At 37.3% G+C, this 23,455-nt stretch overlaps 1 protein-coding gene across 5 annotated transcripts in view; it reads left to right on the top strand.

Moving 5' to 3' along the window:
• Nucleotides 1-3,724: 3,724 nt before the first annotated feature.
• LOC136337573 (sodium channel protein type 3 subunit alpha) overlaps nucleotides 3,725-23,455 on the top strand; it is a 149,728-nt gene continuing 129,997 nt past the window's right edge. For all 5 annotated transcript variants that reach the window (XM_066278941.1, XM_066278943.1, XM_066278940.1 and 2 more), the window contains exon 1: nucleotides 3,725-3,919. The gene's annotated coding sequence lies outside the window, so the exon portion shown is untranslated. The remainder of the gene's footprint in view (nucleotides 3,920-23,455) is intronic.

Raw genomic sequence — 23,455 nt, forward strand, 5'->3', positions numbered from 1 at the left:
CACTTGGTCCATAGCAGTTATCTTTCATTGTTTATGAATGCTTGTGTGCCAAGATGATAGTGAAGTACTAATTTGTTTTTTTTTTTGTTTTTTTTTTTTGCATTTTTCTGAAGCTGGAAACAGGGAGAGACAGTCAGACAGACTCCCGCATGCGCCCGACCGGGATCCACCCGGCACGCCCACCAGGGGCGACGCTCTGCCCACCAGGGGGCGATGCTCTGCCTATCCTGGGCGTCGCCATGTTGTGACCCTCCTGGGCGTCGCCATGTTGCGACCAGAGCCACTCTAGCGCCTGGGGCAGAGGCCACAGAGCCATCCCCAGCGCCCGGGCCATCTTTGCTCCAATGGAGCCTTGGCTGCGGGAGGGGAAGAGAGAGACAGAGAGGAAGGCGCGGCGGAGGGGTGGAGAAGCAAATGGGCGCTTCTCCTATGTGCCCTGGCTGGGAATCGAACCCGGGTCCTCCTCACGCTAGGCCGACGCTCTACCGCTGAGCCAACCGGCCAGGGCACTAATTTGTTTTTATTTCCCTCCATATTTGTTTCATCTGGTAAATGTGTATAATAATGCCTCTTGTGTATCAGAGCTAAACAATATGCATTGACCCTGGATGGTTGGCCCAGTGGTAGAGCATTGGCCTAGCGTGTGGATGTCCTGTGTTCGATTCCTTGTCAGGGCACACAGAAGAAATGACTATCTGCTTCTCCTCCCCTTCCCTTCCCCTCTTCTTTCTCTCTCTCTCTTCTCCCACAGCCATAGCTCCATTGGTCCGAGCACATCTGCCCGGGCTCTGAGGATGGCTCCGTGAATCCTCTGTCTCAGGTGTTAAAAATAGCTCAGTTGTGAGTATGAACCCAGATGGGCAGAGCATTGGCCCCAGACAGGAGTTGCTGGGTGGATCCTGGTTGGGGTGCATGCAGGAGTCCGTCTCTCTATCTCTTCTCTTCTCACTTAGGAAAAAAGAAGAAAAAAAAAGAAAACAAATATGCAAACTGCTTAAAAGAGTGTCTGATGCATAACACTAAATAAATGTTAGTTTTGTTACTGTTGTTGCTATTGTTGAATTACTTCACTATCACCTGTGGCTCTTCCCAGCAAGGGAAACCATCAACAAAACAAAAGACAGCCTATGAATGGGAGAAGATATTTGCCAGGCACTCCCCCAGATTCCTGCCAGAAATCAAAGCTATTATTTCCTAAGTGTAATTTTCATTGGAAACATATAAAAGAATCATCAGATTCATGTATTTTATATGTGAAATGCTTTGGTCTAAGTAATATGAGTTGAATTGTGCTCCTCTTAAGTATATTGAAATCTTTATCCCCAGTATTTTAGAATATATACCCTTATTTGCAAATAGGGTCTTTATAGAGGTAATCAAATTAAAATAAATTTATTACAGTGGACCTTAATCTCAAATGACTGGTGTCCTTATGAAAAGGGAAATTTGAACACAGAGACAAGCATGCACAAAGGGAAGATGTGAGGAGATGCAGGGAGAATGCCATGGAAAGATGGAGGGAGGTATTGGAGTTATATTGTCAAAGCCCAAGAATGTCTGGGCTACCAGAAGCTCAAACAGACAAAGAAGGGTCCCTCCTCTACAGGTCTCTGACTTTCATTTAAGACTTCTAACCTCCAAAATAAAAAAACATTACATTTATGTTGGTCTCAGCCACCCAGTGTGATACTTTGTTTCAGCAGCCCTAGCAAACCAGTAAATTAGGTAAAAGAAAAATTTGAGAGGAAAACTTGTGGGTCCCCTTTATTACTGGCACGGAAGACAGAGACACAAGCAGAACTTTTCTGGGGTTAGAAAGGGAGCTTGTGAGGAAAAAGGGAGCCCAACCCCACTGAAGTACCTGATAAAGGACCCCCTGACAGACAATGGCTTGCTTGCTTGCTCAGGATTAGCTAAAAAGTCAGAAAGATGAGACACTGGAATATTCTAATGTAGCGGAGATTATGCCTCACTTTTCTGAAGCCCACTGAGCATTGTATGCCCCATGGGATAGGAATAGGACTGAGATGGCAGTGTGGGGTACTTGGGACCTGGGATTTGGGTCAACAAATTACAGCCCGGAATAACCCAGGAGAGATGTATCTTGTATGTCTGTCCTACTTCCCCAAGGACAGGAACAGACGTTACCTGAAAGGGAAAGCGCACAAAACCAGACGCAACTAGTGATCACAAGGAGGAAATACTGCCGGACAAAACTGAATAGATGAGGCTTCTGGGGCCAAATGGGAATGTGGGCACACTGGTAGATGTCCATGTGGAGGGATGATAATGCCCAAGGATTACACAGGGTGTTCCATCTCACTGGATGCCTACATAGAAAAGCAGGAGGCTGGGGACCATACTCTGCTTTCTCCAGATGTGTTAATGTTCCTGGACTTGTATCGCTCCACACGAGAAGAAGCTATGAGGGAGGAAAGCCATGCACGGGTTTAGTGTAAACCCAAATCCTGGGAAATGCCTCAGTGACTCAAACTACCGGCAACTGATTACATTTATTTTTCAGCCACTAGGCAAAATGGGGGGACTGGAATGAAAAACTAAGTAAACAACACTCCTTGAACAAATGGCTTTAAAACATGCTATCATTTATATTTACCTCTCTTCATTGTTCATCTTCTTGATGACAAGTATTGTGTGTTTTTATCTTTGTCTTCTCAAAGCTATGATGGTGCCCGGCATGTATTAAGGTGCTCCATCAATATGAATGTATTCAATTAATTAATAAAAAACTAATAAATTATAGTTATTGGCTCTAAAGTAAATATGAAAAGTGAAGTGAAAGAAAAACACTTTCATTAGTTGAGACATATCTTTTAATAAACTGATAAAAGTCACTTCTATTTTGCTTATATATTGGGTGCTTCAATCTTCTGATAAGCAATGTTTTCCTAAGTATTTTAAAGATATAGATATAATAATACAGAGTGGGGCAAAAGTAGGTTTACAGCTGTTTGTACAGAAAGTAATGCAATAATTAATAAATAATAACACAAGAATAAACTCTGTGTTTTGCATATTCGCAACTGTAAACTTATTTTTGCCCCACCCTGTATATAACCACTGAATTACCTCATCTAACATAAATTTTAACTGTTCCTTTATCAATACACATTTGAAAATAAATTACACATCTAAATTATCTAGGACTCACTGAAGTTTACTATCCTTCCCCACATTCAGATTTTTTTTTTGGTAAATGTTTTACCAAAAAGCAACACAAAAAGACTACCAGTTAATGTGTATTACACTGTTCTTTAAGGAGTCAGACTACTTACTTAAAATTCATCCCATGATATGAAAACGTTTGAATGCCACAAGAGTGATATTGCAAAACTCCACATGTACGGTGTAAGGTCATCTAAAAACCTAATTTTTGAACAGAAATTTGTAGGGTTTTTTTTATTGTGGTATGGGAGAATCAAATATGTAAATTTATAAAAAATTTAAAAATATTAGTGAGATGCAAATAATTGAGTATGCAAAAGAATCTCTTTGTGCATACCCCTATGTAGTGAATAGGTTATATTTTATTTTATAAAGAATAATGGGGTTGTTTTTTCTTTTGTTTAATTGTGTGTGTCTGCCAGCAGATGGCGGTACCACGTTGGTTTCTGTCACCTTTTTTTTTTTTTTTTTTCCCTCAAAGCTGTTTTCTGATATATGTTGGGTACCATAGAGTGAATCTCAGAACAGGAAGCGGAGGCATAGCAGAGAGGATTCTGGAAAGGTCTCTTTGTTTTCTTGTCCACAGAGAAAGCAAAGAAAAAAACATTATAAATAATTTCTAAACCTCTATGGCCAAAAATGTGAACAACTACAAAGGAAGGCACATTACATTCTAACCATCTTGGATGCGGGGCTTTGTTATGCTGTGATTCCTAAGGCTCTGTGTTATCAGGTAAGCTGGCAAAACATTTAATCATCTACACCGTCGAATCTAGCCATCACATCATTTTTCTTATTTTAAAATCCTTTTCATGCTGCTATTTTTACCTAATGTTGGTTTAATGTAAATTATAGAAACCAAAGGCATCATTTGATGCGTAAACTGCTTACTATTCTTTCTCAAAGGAAATAGTGTCTGTCTAGAAATGGTGACTTATGGTATAGACTAGGCATTACTGATCTTGTGTTTTAGAAACATGCAGCTGTTTATGATGCATTGTATTTAGAAGAAGAATTTTTATTACATGAAGCTAACCTAATAGATATCATAGCTGTACATCTATATAAACATAAGTGTATAGTAAAATTGGAACTACCATCCGTGTGCTTTAATCTTTCATTTAACAGCTTCAAAGAGGCCTTTAGTGTAGGGAGTGATAACAATACAGAGGTGTTTGGCTGTTTAAAACACGTTATCTTTTTTCTCTAAAATCTATTCTCACTGAGGAAGAAGATCACCAATGTTAACCAGTAAAAAAATATTTAACTTTATAATAAAAAAACTATTCCTAGTGCTCCATAATGTGCAATTTCTTTTATATTTTAACTATTCCTAGTGCTCCATAATGTGCAATTTCTTTTATATTTTAATATGTTCATTTTTATATTAAATACCATTTAATTTATTGACTTAAAAGATATTATATCTTATTAATGAATTGTCTCATAAGCTTCATACATTTCTGTTTTTTTTCCTGTGCAGCTTTAATAACTGTTGTTGTTGTTGTTATTATTATTATTATTATTATTAATTACCAGGGAGAGTTGCTTTTGCCAGAAAACAATTCTTTACTTTATCTATAATCTAAATATCTTATAGTTTTCTCTAAAATATTTTATAGCATAACCACTAATGCATCATTCAATTAGCTATTACATACTTAGAATAAGAAATTATTGGCAGAAAATCTATTGATACTAATCGAAAGAAGGGTTTTAAATATAAAGTTTTTTTAATACAACAGGTGGTATAGTGCAGCCTATGAGAACAAAGATAAAGGCATAAGCGATTGTAAGGATTTACGTGGAAAAATTTGATCATGATCACTCAAGTAGCAAGTGTAGTGTATGAAATAAAGACATAAAGACTATGATTTTAACCTGGGTTTCCAGTCAGTACTGGTCAAAAGGGCCTGAAAATAGAACTTGAGGTCTCTGCTTTAAATGCAATTGTAATTTTTAATGATATGGTAAAAATACTGAATATTCACTCAATACTTTACAATGAGTAGCAATAATACTCCTTCTGAAAAATTAGAAAATAGTGGATGCCTCTGAGAAAAGCCCTGGGTCTGTTACATTTCAGAACTTCTACCATAGGATGTAAAAAACCTGTTTCTCTGAAAAGGGTTCCCAGAAATTGCTGTTAATTGACCTGCGTGTATTGTACACACTGTGCTTCTCTACAGGTGACTGGATGTGAGTGACTTTGTTCTGTGTAAACACAAGAGCTGGTCTTGACTGAGCTACTTTACATTTATGAATGGATGTTTACATTTTGGCGCTTCAATGTTAGCAATTTTTTGATATAGTTGCAATAATTTCTTAGTTATTTGTCTATACATGAAGTCACAATGTAAAGTGGTAATAAACACAAAGTTTGTCACAAAACGTGCTCTAAAAATATTTTAGAAATGAAACCTAAACACACATGAAATAAGTTTGTAGATCTTATTCTTTAGAAGACTCTCATTGTGACTTTATTTGTGAGTCTGTTCACAGAGTAATACTGTAATTTATTGGTGTAGTAGACAGAAATAGATTGACTACTGAGTTAGATAGAACTCTTAGGTTTTGGTTCAAGTTCTGCTACTAATGAGTTTTGTCACCTCAGAAAAGACAGTAAGTATCATTGAAGCTCATTTTCTTTACTGTAAAAGATAGTAATTAGATTTAAAGACATATAAAGATGCTTTTCATTTTTGAAATTCTATGTTTCTAATTTATCTGGATTTTCACCCATTGATTTCTCAGTTTAACTGTAATCTGGTACATCTTCACACTTACTAAGTTGTGTATTACCACTAATGGTGCACTAAACATGGGGATAGAGATATAGAGGGAGAGAGATGTTTGAAAAGTCCTTGGCCTGTTCTCCTGTGGTGCTAACAGCTGAGGAGCAATGTAGGGAAGTGGTTAAGAGCAAGGCTGGCAGATTGAATCCTAGCTCCACTATTATTTGACAAAGTATTTAAACTTTCTGAGCATTTATTACATCATCTATTAAAAAAGGCATGATAATGCCTATGTTTGTAGGATTGTGTAAATGAAATAATGTCGGTTCAGTTCTTATGAATCCTGAAACATGATTAAGTGCCACCTCCCCTGCTGTCCAAACCCACCAAATAAAACAGGTATTATTGTTATAACTGGTGATGATGAGATAATATCTTCCACCACAACAGGAAGGCTGGAATGAAACTGCCAAGGAATTCTTCAGTTGAAGAGTGAATAATTCTGGGAAAACTGCCCTTGCTGAAACAACAACATTTGTTCCCTGTAACCCTAGTTAGTCTACCATTCTGGACATCTCCTGGAAAGTTTATAGAACTCTCATAAGACTTTCTAAAAGACTGTTTTTTTTTGTTTTTTTTCTGAAGCTGGAAAGGGGGAGAGACAGTCAGACAGACTCCCGCATGCGCCCGACCGGGATCCACCCAGCATGCCCATCAGGGGCGATGCTCTGCCCACCAGGGGGCGATGCTCTGCCCCTCCGGGGCGTCACTCTGCCGCGACCAGAGCCACTCTAGCGCCTGGGGCAGAGGCCAAGGAGCCATCCCCAGCGCCCGGGCCATCCTTGCTCCAATGGAGCCTTGGCTGCGGGAGGGGAAGAGAGAGACAGAGAGGAAGGGGGGGTGGAGAAGCAAATGGGCGCTTCTCCTATGTGCCCTGGCCGGGAATCAAACCCGGATCCCCCGCACACCAGGCCGACGCTCTACCGCTGAGCCAACCGGCCAGGGCCTAAAAAACTGTATTTTTGCCTGATTATATATATATGGACTCCACTTCAAAGTTTTTCTCCTCCCCCCCCCTTTTTTTTAACAAAATAGGGGCAAGGAACTTTTTACTTGTGCCTTAATAAGACAGACTTATTAGGCAAAAGCTTCTGTGAAGATTCACAAAGAAAATCTAGGTTTCACCAAGAATCACATTTAAATGCCAGATAATTTGTAGTATGGTCATCAAATTACAGAAACTAAATCCATTAAATGACTCTGTGTATTGGCTATATGATGGACTCACAAACTTTGCTGCCTAAATCCTATTAATGGTACAATAAAAGGTGGAAAAGCCAATTCTACCTGATGAAATTGTTGACATACTGTAGAATCCCTGCTTCCTTCCAAAGGTTTTCTCTATGTGCAGCTCTGCCCTTGACAGCTGTGTGCTACTGGGATCTTTGGGAGCTAGAGCTGGGATGTTCTTTTAGCACCCCAGGCCTCTGAATTCTTCCCTTCAACCACCCTGGGCCTCTTTAAACTGACTCAAGTAACTGCGCTGTCAGTTTTATTTTCATGGCAGCCAAGATGACTTAATGGGCTCATGATTAGACAGATCTGAGATGGCCGAGAGCTTAGGCAGTTTAAAGAACGAGGATAAGGTTTCTCAATTAGACAATGCTCTGCTTGGAATTGGATGCTAGTTCATTTTCCTGACACTAGGTCACACCCAGCTCTTGATTCTTTATTTTTAGGGTTGAAGTTAACTGAAAGCCCCCATAAGTATAACCATACAAAGACAAATAGTTGTTTTGTTTTTTCTTCATCAAGGAATGAATATGCAACTAGATAGGGAAAATTCTTTGCATGGGTAAGTTGGGTAAAATACCTTTTTCTCATTATCATTTGTGTATGGAAACATTATAAACTAACTAGAGGTTGGTAATTAATGTTTCATTTGTCATCTAAAAATATATTATTCAACCTTAATATTGGTGGATATTTCACCAGTTTTCCAAAAGTATGAGAATGACCCACTTACCCCTGAAATATAATTTAGGATATTAACAGTATGCTTCTGTAGTTTTAGAATTCAGTTTTAAATTTAGGTTAATTTCAATTGTAAATTATCTTTGCTTCCATTTGAATTTTATCATAAGCAATTTTAATGGCAATACAGTATAGAGCTTGGTATCTGAACCACTACTTCTTGAAATAGATTGCTCCTTGAGACAGTTATAAAATTTGGAAAAGATAAAAACCAATTGTATTGTTGCTTTGGGTTGCAAGTTCCTATGTTTATCTTCAATCAGGAAGCCACTTTTTTTTTTTTTCTTTCTGAAGCTGGAAACGGGGAGAGGGGAGAGACAGTCAGACAGACTCCCGCATGCGCCTGACCGGGATCCACCCGGCATGCCCACCAGGGGCGATGTTCTGCCCACCAGGGGGCGATGCTCTGCCCCTCCGGGGCGTCACTCTGCCGCGACCAGAGCCACTCTAGCGCCTGGGGCAGAGGCCAAGGAGCCATTCCCAGCGCCCGGGCCATCCTTGCTCCAATGGAGCCTTGGCTGCGGGAGGGGAAGAGAGAGACAGAGAGGAGGGAGGGGTGGAGAAGCAAATGGGCGCTTCTCCTATGTGCCCTGGCCGGGTATCGAACCCGGGTCCCCCGCACGCCAGGCCGACACTCTACCACTGAGCCAACCGGCCAAGGCCAAGAACTTTTTAAAATTTATATAAATATCTACTCAACAGGGTACCACAAGTTTTAGTTTGTCTACCTACTCAGCTGCATATATGTTTAAGTGTGCCAAGTAATTGATTGACTTAAACATTTCCTTTTTCATTGATTTGAGTGTGCATGTGAGGAGAAGGAGGAAGTAGAGGAGGAGGAGGAGGAGGAGGAGGAGGAGGAGGAGGAGGAGGAGGAGGAGAGAGAAGCATCAACTCATTGTTCACTTAGTTGTGTACTCATTGATTTCTTGTTGTACATGCCCTAATCAGGTGTCGAACCCAAGACCTCTGGCACAGCTGGTTGAGTCTTTATCCATTGAGACACTTGACCAGGTCATTGATGGATTGTTTTTTTTCTAGTGTACTTCTTTTCTCTAGAATTTCAAGTGATTAAAGATCTATGGAAAGTATTTTATTAAAGAAGTTTCTGTCCAGGATAATAGAAATAGGGAACAACTATAAACTAAGTTAAAAGCTGAATTATAATATTAAATATGTGTGTGTGTATTGCCCAAATTAAGTGTATATAAACATATTTTAGATGATGATTGTATAAGGAAATTCTCAGGGGTTGTTTTAGTTCAGAGAAGTCTTTTGGAAGTCTGGAGTTATTTTCGTAATAATTGAATTAGGTTTCATCCTTTTGGAGACTGCATATAGGGAGCCCTTGGTGTGATTAAGCTCTGTACTGGAGCAAAGTGACAGAGATGACAGTCCTTGAATTATTAAACAGTGGTTTAATATTTTTTTATTCAATGGGTGAATTCAGAGATGGGAAATCACTCTTTAAATAACTTTGGCTATTTTCAGCCAAGAAGCTCACTTTTGGGAATTTTAAGTTCCAAATATTCAGAATATACTTTATTCTTACTTGGGTTGTACAGAACATTTTGTCTTTTTCCTTTACCAAAAGTTCAAACTGGAATAGTTAACAAACCCCAGTTCTTATTGGTAGGTGACATTTTACTTCTTCACTAGAACCCCAAATATTCTTGCATTGGGTCAATGAGACACATTTTATGGGCTTAAGCTTTATTTGAGAACCTGATACCTTTTTGTTAGTTTCTCTGTCTCCTTAGTGTTTTTGCTTGGGACATTAATATTTTTCTCTTTAAAAGTTATTTTAGTTCTACCTACATAAAGTATTCTGGGCATTTGTGTGTGTTGTGTGTGTGTGTGTGGAACTTACGTCATGATGAGAAATGACTTCAAGAATAAATTGTCCATGGCAACAACCCCAAATTCCTATGTGAGCAAAGCAGGTAAGAAAAATAAGTGAGGCCAGTCAGATTGGGACTAAGGAATTAACAGCCCATGACTTTTCTAAGGAAGGGAAGCTCATTCTTGGGGTCAGCGGAAGTTGAATTAAACCCTTTCTCTGAAGAAGCTAAAAATTCAATATAATATACCTACAGGTAGGATATGGCCAATGGGATTTTGAGCCAGGATTTTTTGTTTGTTTTGTTTTGTTTTGTTTTTCCTTTGCCAATCCAACTAGTAGTTTTACCAGTGAGAAAAAGCAAACCTCATGAAGAGGAAATAACTTGACTCCTTTGAAAGGAACAGCACTCAAGGTTTCTTTTCCGCTACTCCGGGTGTACCCAACTGCCTGTCATTTGTCCATCTCATTCATTTCAAATCCTTGAGTGTTCCATGTATATTTTCCCCTGCACTGACATTTAAATTCTTGAACTTTATCATCTCCATTTCTTTTTCTCCCCTATTGGTTGTTTTTAATGATTCCCTTGCTATGGGTATCTTATTATGGATATGCTAGTTGGTGCAGTATGTAATATTCTCACTTCTTCCACATTCTGAAACTACTGAAAATTTTCTTTAAAGCTTAAAATTTAGAGCAAACGTATTTCGTTTAGCTGTGAAATGATAAAACCATTAGTAATATGATATCTCCATGCCCTTGAGTTCCATATGTTCTCAAAGTTCTAAGATATCTTTAATCATAGTCAATAATAATTACAATTCAAGTAAATCCATTCTTAATATTTTAAACAGTTGTATTGGGCTTTACTATCAATCTTTATATATTTCTACCAAAAATTAAATTATATTATTAGCATTAGAAGAATAGACAAAAGTATAATTCACAATTATATTGCATCCTCTTTCATTGATATAAAAACTTAGTAGTATTAGATAAGAATACAGATCAAATACATATGCCTGGAATGAGAAATTCTTGGAGAGTAAGTGGAAAAACATAAAAAAGTAAATTGAGAAATTAAAAAATTAGATTTTTAAAACATCACTAATAAAAATGACAGGAGAAAAAAAACTACTTAAGACATGCACACATTCTGAGAGAAAACAGGAAGAGGTAAAACATGGTGAGCTTATTTAGAGAGCAGCCTACAGCTCTGGATGCACATTGGAATCACCTGCGGAGCTTAAAAAAGAGCAACACTTAGTTTCACCTTACATCATCAATTGAATTAGATTCTCTGGGGTTAACCTGGGTATCAGTGTTTAAGAGCTCTGCTAGTTCAAATATGAATCCAGATTTGAAAACCAATTGACTAGAGAAAAGCAGAGAAAAATAAGAGAAGCTAATGCAAGCTTAACTAGAGAAGTGACTTTCAAAATAATTTTTAAGTGCTAACGAGTGAGCCCATGTTAAGTAAAGAGACTATGCAAATACTTAAGAACAAGCTGGTATTTATTCTATATGCGTAAGCAGTTTTATATTTCAAATTCTTTATTTTCTACCATTAATTCTATTTGAAAATTGACTCAGCTGTTGTTATGACATATTTTGCAAACTAACAGTACAAACAATTGTGCACACTCAGAAATAATAATCCATAAAATTCAATTTTAAAATCAGAGCTACGCCCTTTTTAAATTTTGTGCCTTACCAATTGCTCTTTCGAAATTTTCTTAAATAATCAAATAAGAGTGTCCACTAAAAGATACTCTTTGAATGATCAGGTCATCCAGCTGGAAACAAAACATTAATTTCTCATTTTTGAAACTGTAATTATGGCAGCTTAGAGAAAAGGCAGATCTACAAACCAACAAATATCTATTTTCTTATTTAATAAATTTATTATTACTAGTTAACAACATTATACAGGTGTTAAGTGCACAATTTCATAGCACATCATTTGTAAGCTCTGTGGTTCATCACCCCAAGTCAAGTCTTTATCCATTAACAGTTATCCCTTCTATACCCTCTTACCCCTCGTCCACCTCCCCCACTACTCTACCCTGGGCAATCACCACGCTGTTGTCCATGTCCATGAGTTTTTTTCTCTTTTTTGCTCAATCTTTTATTCCCCTCACGCAGCCTCCCAACCACCCCCGACAGCTGTCAGCCTGCTCTCTATCTTTGAGTCTGTCTCTATTTTGTTTGTTAGTTCATTTTGTTCATTGGATTCCACATATGAATGAAATCATGTGGAGTTTGTCTTCCTCTGACTTGCTTATTTCACTTACCATGATGCTCTTCAGGTCCACCTATGTTGTCTCAAAGGGTAAGATTTTCTTCTTTTTTATGGCTGAGTACTATTCCAATGTGTAAATGTACCACAGCTGATTAACCCCCTCACCTACTAATGGACGCTCAGGATACTTCCAAATCTCGGCTACTGTAAATAACACTGCTGTGTGCATAGTGGTGCACATATTCTTTTGAATTAGTGTTTTGGGTTTCTTTGGGTATATTCTCAGAAGTGGGAAGGTTGGGTCACAAAGCAATTTTATTTTTAATTTTTTGGAGTAACTTTACACTGCTTTTCATATTGACTACACCAATCTACATTCCCACCAAAGGTATACAAGGGTTCTCTTTTCTTAACATATTTGTCAAAACTTAATTTGCCAAAACGTTTGTTGATTTATCAATAATGGCCATTCTGGCAGGTGGGGGGTGATATATCATTGTGGTTTAAATTTGTATCTCTCTGATGATTAGTAACATTGACCATTTTTTCATATATCTATTGGCCATCTGTGTGTTCTCTTTGGAGAAGTGTCTATTGAGGTCCTTCGCCCATTTTTTAAAATTGGATTGTTTCTTTTTTTGGTGTTGAGTTTTATAAATTCTTTATTAATTTTGAACATTATCAGATATTTCACTGTCAAATATATTCTTCCATTCAGTGGGTGTCTTTTCATTTTGTTGATGGTTTCCTTTGCTGTGCATAACATTTTTAGTTAGATTTAGTCCCATTTGTTTATTTTTTCTTTTGTTTCCCTTGCCTGCAGGGATATATCAGGAAAAAATAGTGCTATAAAAAATATGAGATTTTACTGCCTATGTTTTCTTCTAGGATATTTATGGTTTCTAGTCTAATATTTAAATCTTTAATTCATTTTGAGTTCATTCTTGTATATAGTGTAAGAAAGTGTTCTAGTTTCATTTTTTTTTTTTTTTGGTATGTATCTGCCCAATATCCCCAATACCATTTATTGAATAGCCTATCTTCATCCCAATGTATGTTTTTGCCTCCTTTGTCAAATATTAATTGACTATAAAGGCATAGACTTATTCCTGAGTTTTCTATTCTATTGCATTGATCTATATGTCTATATCTATATGCCAGTACATTGTCTTCATTACAATGCCTTGTAGTGTAGTTTGATATAATGCAATGTGATTCATACAAATTTGTTCTTTCAAGATTATTGTTGCTATTTTGAAGCTTTTCTCATTTCATATGAATTTTGGAATATTTGTTCTAGTTCTGTGAAATATGCTATTGCTATCTTGATAGGAATTGGGTTGAATTTCTTGATTGCTTTGGGTTGGGTAGTATGGACATTTTAGCAATGTTAATTCTTTCTATCCATAAATACAGTATATGTTTTCACTTATTTGTGCCTTATTCAATTTATTTTTTCAGTGTCTTATAATTTTCAAAGTACAGGTCTGTTACATCCTTGGTTAAATTTATTCTTAGGTATTTTATCTATCTATCTATCTATCTATCTATCTATCTATCTATCTATTTGAGCAGTTGTGAATGGGATTGTTTTCTTAGTTCCTCCTGATAGATCATTATTGGTGTATAAAAATGCAACTGGTTTCTGGATTCATTTTCTATCCTCCTACTTTACTGAATCCATTTATCAGTTCTAGTGGTTTTTTGGTGGAATGTTTATAGTGTTCTCTATATGAAGTATCATGTCATCTGCAAATAATGTCACTTTTACTTCTTCCTTTCCAATTTGGATGTTTCTTATTCCTTTTTCTTTTCTGATTGTTATAGCTAAGACTTTCAGTACTGTATTGAATACGAGTGGTAAAAGCAGACATCCTTTTTTCCTGATTTTAAGAAAAATATTTGTAATTTTTGCCCATTGGGTATAATTTTGGTTGTGTGCTTGTCATATATGACCTTTATTAGTTGAGGTATGTTTCCTCTATTCCTATTTTGCTGAGAGTTTCTATCTTAAATGGGTTTTGAATTTTATCAAATGCCTCTTCTATATCTTAATATGATTATTTAGTTATTATACTTTATTTTGTTTATGTGGTATATGAAATTTATTGATCTGCAGATATTGTACCAACCTTGCATCCCTGGAATAAATCCCGCTTGATAATTGTGTATGATCTTTTTAATATATTGCTGGAGCTAGCCAATGAATTACTTAAAGCCAGAGTGCATTTAAAATGTATTTTCAGAAAGTGGTATTTCTGAGAAAGAAATGAATTAATCTAATAGCCAAGTGGAATTAATAATGAATTGCATTTCTTAAAAGGAATTCCATTACCAAGGAGCTTTTTCAACACTTTAAGGAGACACATTTGTTGAGTTAACACCCCTGTTGTGTTTCTCTGTTGGATTCCCACAGTCCTTTCCACAGTTGGGGATGATACAGTGATAGCCTTTAATAAAAGAATCCTCTTTGTCCTTCTGAGAAGAGTATATTATAAAGTCTTTTCTCTAGAGAAACATTCTTTACTATTTCTGCTTAAGTATGCTTTCTTCACAACTTCTACCATTCTGTCAACCTGGCCAGTAAAATTATCACTATGTAGAAAAGGTCTGTTAAATCTCAGGATGATAATATCCATATTTTGAAGCAGGACTCAGGTACATAAGGAATACAGAATTATGTTTGAGGCTATGTTTATGATAAATGTCTGTGAAACAGTGGGATTGCATCATTTACTTTAAAAAATTACTTCTAACTTTTATACATAAAGTACTTAATAGTCTGCAATAAAAATATAAATAACAAACCAGAAAAATATTAATAAGAATGCTTCTTGACATTCTTTGGACAGAGAAAAAATGTTTTTTGATAAAAGGGTCATCTTAAATTATTCAGTCAGTATAAACAACAACAACAAAATTATTGTTGATGTAGCCAACATGTCACCAACATGGTGACAACTGTGAGAGCTAACTTGCTTCTTTGGAAAAAAGCATTCTAATTTGTTATTCAAAAGCATTTAGTATATTTTGAAAAGGAAAAGGGTAATGCTTAGGAGTAAATAAAAAGTGGCAGAGCACATCTAAATCATGATGCAGATCTCTATGCAAATTAACACGTTAAGATACACCACTAAAGCCACAATAATGACTTCTCTCTTATGCATTTGTTAGACATGTTGTTTTCTTGGTGTCTTAAAATTATCCTGACTCACAGTAAGACCCATTTCTTTTTTTCAAATTTTTTATAAAGTTTTATTTATTCATTATAGAGAGGGGAGAGGGAGAGAGAGAGAGAGAGAGAGAGAGAGAGAGAGAAGGGGGAGGAGCAGAAAGCATCAACTCCAATATGTGCCTTGACCAGGCAAGTCCAGGGTTTTGAACCGGCAACCTCAGCGTTTCCAGGTTGACGCTTTATCCACTGCGCCACCACAGGTCAGGCCAAGACCCATTTCTTTAAAATATCAATTAAAGGCAATAGAGTGGTGCCACATGTCAGACAACAATCCATGAGCTCAAATTGATCACAAAATAATACAGCTTTTCTACCAATTCATATTCTTCAGAAAAGCTAAATTTGAGGAATTTTATGCATGACAAAATATTTTTATTTGTTTTCTTAATTTCTTAATTTCTTCCTGAATAAAAAATATGAAGATGAAATATTTAAGACAAAACAAGAGAATTTGATGTGGGAACTCTTTGTACTTGCCACTTTATTTTTTGTAACTCTGGAACTGCTCTAAAAATAAATTACATTATTTATTTTTTCTAAAATTGGGGCACTTAAAGAATGAGTAGATCTAATGCCCTGTTTTATACAGGCAGTTTTATCAAAATCCTGAATTACCCATGTCCTTGATTAGCTAGTTTAGGTGGCAGAGCTGGAACATTGTAGAAAATGCCACAAATTCTGGTTCTGTCCTTTCTAGCATCCTCTCCCTTCAGCTCTTCTTATATTTCTCCTTATGATTTCTGTTGTCTCTGCCAGGTTCTTATTTGCTAGATCCTCTGTCCTGGGAAGGGGCAAGACAAAGAAGCGAGAATCTTGGCTCTCATTAGCAGCTTGGTTGCTGCAATCCTCGTCTGGGTAAAATAAAATTTGCCTCATGTAATCTTATTTTACTTATAGCATTCTGACTCTGTTTGCCTCAAAACAACAGTGCTGAACAGCATCCCTCCTGCCTTTCCATGCAAAGACGTTCCACCTTGCATTGCTGCTCAGTTGAGTGGCAATACACTCAGGTTCCTGCTTGATTTTTGGTGCCAATGATATGTTCAGTGGCTGACAGAAAAGCACAAACCCTCTGGGTATGGAATTCAGATCCTAGAAAAAATATATTTGTGTCTATTATTTACTTCAAAGGCTCTATTTTGGGGCAATTTAACTGAGTCACTTTTCACATTCCACTGAACACTACACTTAAAGTTTTGTCAGTTTAAAAAATACCTGCTATTTGGATAGAACTTCTCAGATGAGAAGATTTCCAACATTACGATTTCATGAAGAAATTATGTATCGGAAGTGACTATCTAGAGCTCAAAAGAATTCGAGGAATAGTTCTTTTCAGCAATCAACTTTCCAACTGTACCCTACTCAAAGCATTCATAATATTGATTCATCCAAAAACATAGTTTAAATTTAAAACTAGCAAACCCTTAGTGAACTAAAATATTCTGAATATGAAGACAGCCTCTGATAGATTTAGCACAGCCTAACTCAGTTACATGATTAGTCAGTATTCAGTGATTCTTTTTGCTCAGAGTACAAGGCCTTGCCCTCAGATAACTCTCTTCCAGAAGGAATTATTATTGGAGTCTACCTGGTACAGACTTTTAGAGTCTGGACGCTGGACTAGAGTTTTAGAGATAAAGGACACACTACAAATGAGCCAATCACTTTCCTCTTCCTCTCTTTTACAAATGTGGACACTGAACACTGAAGATGTTGAGTGTTCAATATGTCGCAGCAAGTGGTGGCAGAGACAAATCTAGGATACAGGTTACCTAAAGTACCAGTTTCATTTTTTTTTTCTGTTTTCCTCTATCTCTCTTATCTTATCATTACATTTTGTTTCTAAGAAGAGGGGATAGAGAATGCTTTTTTTATTATGTTACACTGTCACCGCCTCAGGGTAATCAGGTTCTACAGAGCTATAACCATCTATTTGTGGGGCATGCTTGGTAGAGCAGGCTCCTCAGGAGGCTGGGCTCTGGCTGGCGAAGTACCACCAGACAGCCCACCTTCATTCCACCTCCACATGCCTGTGTTCTAGTGAAGGAGCTTACCCCAGCACTGATCTGAAGTCCATGGTTACAGCCTCTTTGTTCCAGGCTCCGTACAACTCAATCCTCTATATTTTAAACCTCAAAGGAGTGCAGGAAAAAAGTAAAGTAAACACCACTATCTTGAAGCAACCCAAGTTGCACCTAAGGTTGCCAAGTGAAGAAAGGCAACTGACTCAACACTCAGTTGTGAAAACAGTGCACTGTCATTTTGATTACAGTCAGTAAACAGTCTGTGGTTGCCTGGAAAGAAATGGCCTAAAGTACATGGCACCAGCAAACAGTCGGAGAAACGAGGCCTAGGACAACATAGAGGACCGTTATGACTGAAGCAAAACTGAAGTTATGGTAGGAAGACAGATCAAGAATCGATTATGGGCCTGAGAATGCTGTTTGCTTTCTATTTGTCATGATGCCATTTTATTCCAAAATAGAAAGTTTCCTTTAAGTCTATTGTATTCAGATCAAAATGTGGTTTCTGCTTCACAAATACTCTGTGTATGCATACACTCACAAAGACGTTTGTCTATGGACAAAGTAGCTTTTTCACTATAGTGTTTCTTGGTCCAAAATCTTATTACTTAAGGACAAAAACAACAATCTGACCAAAAAAAATTATTGATCCAGAGCTGCTTTCTCTTTTAGAGCATACCAGAATAAGGGATGTCTTAATCCCCTTTCCTTAATTCATGCATTATTTTACAGGTTTGTTCAAATGAAGGAGAGAGAAGGAGTAGGAGAAAGGTATATAATGGACTAGCACTATTCAATAGGAATCTGAGATCAACATAGGTACTTGACATTTCTGGATGTTAACTTGAAAAAAAGACAAAAAAAAAAAAACCCCAAGCAACATTAATGCTATATTTTATTTAAGTCGATATATCGAAAATATTACCATTTAAAATTTTTTCACTAACAACATTTCAAGTGTTCAACTCCTACACGTGGCCAGTGGCTCCCACATTGCACAGGGCATTTGTAGAATTCATTTTAAGTGGTTGTAGTCAACAAATATCTTATAATGTTCTGCTTACTTTGAGGCTTATATTCTACTCAGGAGAGACAGAAAATGAATAATAAACAGAAATAAACAAATTATAGAGTACATAATATAGGGATAAGTACTTGGGAAACAATGGAGTGGGTTAAGAGCCTGGAGGGGAAGTCAGTAGGTCTCTTGAGAAGGTCAACTTTTGGCCAACACTTGAAGGAGGTGAGAAAGTTGGGTGTTCAGTATCTAAAAGAAGAGCGCTTGAAAGGCAACAGTGTGTATGTACCTGGCAGGCACAGAGGTCAGCCACAAGCCAGTTCGGCTAGAGAGCAGTGAGAGACAGAACAGGAAGAGATGGATTCAGCTTGGTAACTGGAAAGCTATAATATAGACTTTATAGGCAACTGCAAGGAGTTTGGCCTTATTTCTGGGTAGCTTCTAGAGGCTTCTGAGCAGAGGAATAACACAATTTGATTTCTATTTTTCCCAAATCACTCTGACTGCTGGGTAAAAATAGGCTATATGAGAGTCAGGCTGGAAGGGAGACAGTTAAGAAGCTATTGCAGGCTTCTGTGAATTACTGCCATAAATCATTTCAGGGTTCCGGGTTTGGAGGAACAAATGGGGCAGGAGACGCTGTGATGGCCATTTTTGAGAAATCATACAAATGAGACTCGTACATATGTTTCTAACTTCAGAGAACATTTAATTCGGGATTCTATAAGCCAGTCATTGTCCAAGTGTGATTCTGGGGCCAGTAGCATCAGTAGTGTCTATGTGCTTGTTAGAAACGCAAATTTTGGGGCCACATTGTAGCTACTGAATTGACAACTCTGCAATGGAGCCCAGCAAGCTGTGTTTTAACAAGAAGTCTCCAGGTGATTCTGATGGTAAATTTTAAGGACCACTGCTTAAAAACTCAAATGGTGAAATTAGAGGGCCTAAAGAATCATTCCAATTTTAAAATACTGGACTTTCAAGTTCCAACTTTAACACTTATTTTCATTAGAAAGTTAAGTATAGTCCTTTGAGGAAAATGTTTATTTATAAGGAATATGGACTCATGCTTAAGAACAAATAAACCTTTAAAATCACACATTTAGAATAATTTGACTTTTATTTATTGTATACCACCTCTTACAAAAAAAATAGGATAAAGTGGGACATTTTTTAAAAATCATTGCACAGCAGAAAGTTGAAGACAGGGAAAATGTAGACAGTGTAGATGATTAATCTGTTAAAGACTGTGGATTAATGAAGTTACTCTTTTAGAACATATATTTGGTTCTGAGCCTCCTGGGGGTCACATTTTTAGAGTAAAGGCAGGGATGAATTTTATACAACTCAAAGAAATAAATTCCAGATTGTAAGTTAACATGACCGCCATGAAGCTTACTGGTGGTCACATTTGATGGAAGAGAATGTCTATGCACCCAGAGGCACAGATGAATGGTTGGCTTCCTAGACAGACTTCCAGTATTTCACTGCATAATTTCTTGGTAGTTTAGCCATTAGAAGTTATCTCCCAAATAAAGGCTTCAACCCCGATGAGCGTCTGGTCAGGTAAGATTATTTCAGACACTGAAGAGCCAACCAGCGCTCCCACCCAGGCCAACCCTTCCCCTGGGGAGCCGCTGCCAGGGACCTGCTGGGGAGTCTGGGAGTTCCTCAGTGAGCAGCTTGGCATGTTTCAGCCATTGCACAAATTGCTGAGTCCCCAGAGTTTTACAGCCTAATGAATGTCAGAAATGGTTTTGATCTGAAAAGATCTGAAGCAAGTACATCATGTTGTCAGCATAACAGGAGATAAAATGGATTGCAAGGGAAGAAAATAGCATACCGGTAATTGGCTCAAAATAATAAAGGATAAGCTAAAGAGATAAAATGACGGAGCTGGAGTAAAAAACAAACAAACAGTGGAAGCTAGCATGTCGTAAAGAGTAAATACATTGTCAGGATAAAGTTAAATAACACAAAATATAAGTAATTAAATTCATATCTAAAAAATCGATTGTTAATATTAGTATTACAGTTAATAACATTATAAGTAAAAATAAAATGGGTCAAGAAAAATAAAATTAAAGCAACTTTGCCCAAGGTTCCTTTAGTGATACCTGCCCTTCTCAGAGAAGCCTCTGCCTTTGTTCTTTGAACTCTCACTTCCTCATTTGCGACAGAAATGTCCTCTTCATTTCCAAAATGCTGAAATTCTATTAAGGTAATTACAAAAGCAGCCTGTCCATTTTGGGGGGGGGGGGGAATCTTCATTTCCAACACTTGTATTAGATCATCTGAAAGTAAAGTTTCTGAACCATCTTAACCCTTCACCTTCTTAATGGGATTGGTTGAGTGTAACTAATGTTAGCCATCAGTGGAAGACTTACTTGATTAAATGTTGTATGGGTTTTCCGTAAAATTAAATTTAAGGCGTCTGTAAAGGATTGTTATGTAATGTCCCTTACGCTATGTCCTAAGCAAAATTTCTTTCTTCAGTTTAATTTCTGGAGAAAGTTTGTTTTCTTTTATATAGCCTTTAAGAATTGTTTTTGTTTTGTTTTCTTAAAATAGAATAAAATAAAATCCTAAGTTCCAGTGTGCTTCCACTTTTTCTTCCTAACTGGGAACATTAGAGCTAAATTCCAGCCTCAATTGTGTAAGCACCCATCTCATATTTCTAAAAATTTATATTCTTCTTCAGAGCAGTCTTCCCACATTGTAATCCATGGACCATCTGCACCAGATTTATTTAGAGGGCTCGTTAAAATGCAGATTCCTGGAACTTCCCTCAGACCAACTTTTTCAGAATCTAGAGATTAAACCCAGAAATCTTATTCTTTAACAAATAGCCCAAGTGAAGCTCAGAACTGCTTTAAAAAATCCTGATTGTCTCTTAACTCAATTAGTTCCATTTTATGTTGTAGTTAATCTGTAAGCCATGGTCTGCTTTTAAAGACGAGTGAGCAAGCGATCCTATTAAGACATAATGCACCTTAAAGGATGAGGCCTAAATTGGAGCATGAGGCCATGTGCAGAAATCGCAGCTATCTCCCATAGATCCTTGGAAGTGCAAAAACGATCTCTCCCATTTGGTGCCCAGGCCATGAGGTGCATTTTTCTGATGAGCAAATCAGTGGTTTTCAGTGGGCAGGAAGAAGAGTGAGAGCGTGAGCAGGTCAGAAGCTTCTAGGATGCTTTCTCCAGCTCCACTCTCCTGGGCCTCCTCATCTTCTCAGTGCTCTTTGACACTGAGCCTTCCTTACCTCATCCCTCTCCGTGTCTCCTCAAAGATTTTAGAAATATATCAAAATTAACATTTTTATTATTTAACGTTATGCTCATTGCCTATGTCAGCTTGGAGTCCACGATATTTAAAGCCCTCCTTATGACAGCGGACAATCTGACTTTGAGGGATGGGTATGCAACATAATTGATCGACAAGATAACCTGGACATGTTTTCTTTGATCATATGTACCCTGATTTATTGATGTCAGCCCATTAAAATTAATAAAAATTAAAACAAACAAACAAAAAACCCAGTTACTTATGTGTTCTGAAGAAAAGGGAAGTCACATTTATTATGCTTGTGGCTGTAAAGAAGAGGGAACTAACATTTGTTGACAGGTTATACATTTTTAATAATTTAATGCTCTAAGCTCTGACTCATGGGTCTGCTTGATGAGTATTTTTACTATTATTGCCATTTTATAGAACATAATGAGGTCCTGGCCGGTTGGCTCAGTAGTAGAGCATCAGCCCAGTGTGTAGATGTCTCAGGTTTGATTCCTGGTCAGGGCACACAGGAGAAGCACCCATCTGCTTCTTTACCCCTCCCGCTTCCCTTCTCTTGTACTCTCTTTGTTCTCCTTCCACAGCCATGGCTTGATTGGTTCGAGCACATCAGCCAGGTGCTGAGGATGACTCTGTGGAGCCTCTGCCTCAGGTGTTAAAACTAGCTGAGTTGCAAGCATGGCCTCAGATGGGCAGAGCACTGGCCCTAGACGAGGGGGTAGGGGTGGGGTGGGTGGGGTAGGGGGTGCCGGGTGGATCCCAGTCAGGGCACATGCAGGAGTGTGTCTCTCTATCTCCCCTCCTTTCACTTGGAAAAGAAGAAAAATCTATAAATAAAAGAACATAATGATAATAACTATGATATTACTATTCCTATTATTGCTACCTCCCATACTACTAAAACCTCCAGCTTTTATGGAAAATCTACTTATACCAGGATGTGTGCAAATGGCCTTATGTATGTACATGTGTGTTTGTGTGTATAATCTCATTTAATTCTAACACCAACTCTGTTTTACTGGGTATTGTAATCCCCATTAAGAGATGGGAAACTAATAATTAGATCAGTTAGGTAACATGTTCAATACCACATTGCCAATGACATTGTGTCATTATAAAGTGAAAGGTAAGGGAGGAAAAGCAGGGCCAGATCATAAAGGCACTTGCACACTTTGTTAAAGTGGCTATAGATCATTGAGAGACATTGATAGAGTTTTAATAATGGTAGGATACTGTTTTAGAAAAATTACTCTGATGACAGATTCAAGAAAAGATCAGTGGGTTAGAAGTGAGTTCTCATCAGGAATCAAACATTTTTAAGAAGTATGTATAAAATTTGAAAAGTGAAATTTAATGTTTGTCATAGTAAATTATAAAAGGAGATTATGAAAATCCAGCCCAGTTAGGCTTACAGGCATTGTATAAGTGAATTAAAATAAATATTGCTTTACACAGAAATTGTTGATTTTAAAATTACATATATTCTGCTTTGAAATAGTTATCAGTTTAACTGGGCTAAGCCATTGCTAATGGTTATAGCTGACAGGAATATAACATCAGATAAGTATACTTAGATTAATACTATGCCTTGGTTTAGTATGCTGGTTTTTACCTCTGCTTATCTAAAATTTACCCTTTGAAGCCACTGAATAAAGTTTACACATCCTATCAGATAGAGTTTTAAGTAGAGAGGAAAAAGAGCTGTAAAGGAACTAAAACACTGACCCACGATACCAGTGCCAACCACACGCTCCACCAGTCTGCTCCTTTGGTCTTTCTGGCATTTGAAGAAATGAAAAAAGGAAGTAAAGGGGGGAGGAGAAGGGGGAAGTAGGAGTGGTGAACAGAA

This window comes from Saccopteryx bilineata, chromosome 5, assembly GCF_036850765.1.
Source record: "Saccopteryx bilineata isolate mSacBil1 chromosome 5, mSacBil1_pri_phased_curated, whole genome shotgun sequence".
NCBI classification, from domain to species: Eukaryota; Metazoa; Chordata; class Mammalia; order Chiroptera; family Emballonuridae; genus Saccopteryx; species Saccopteryx bilineata.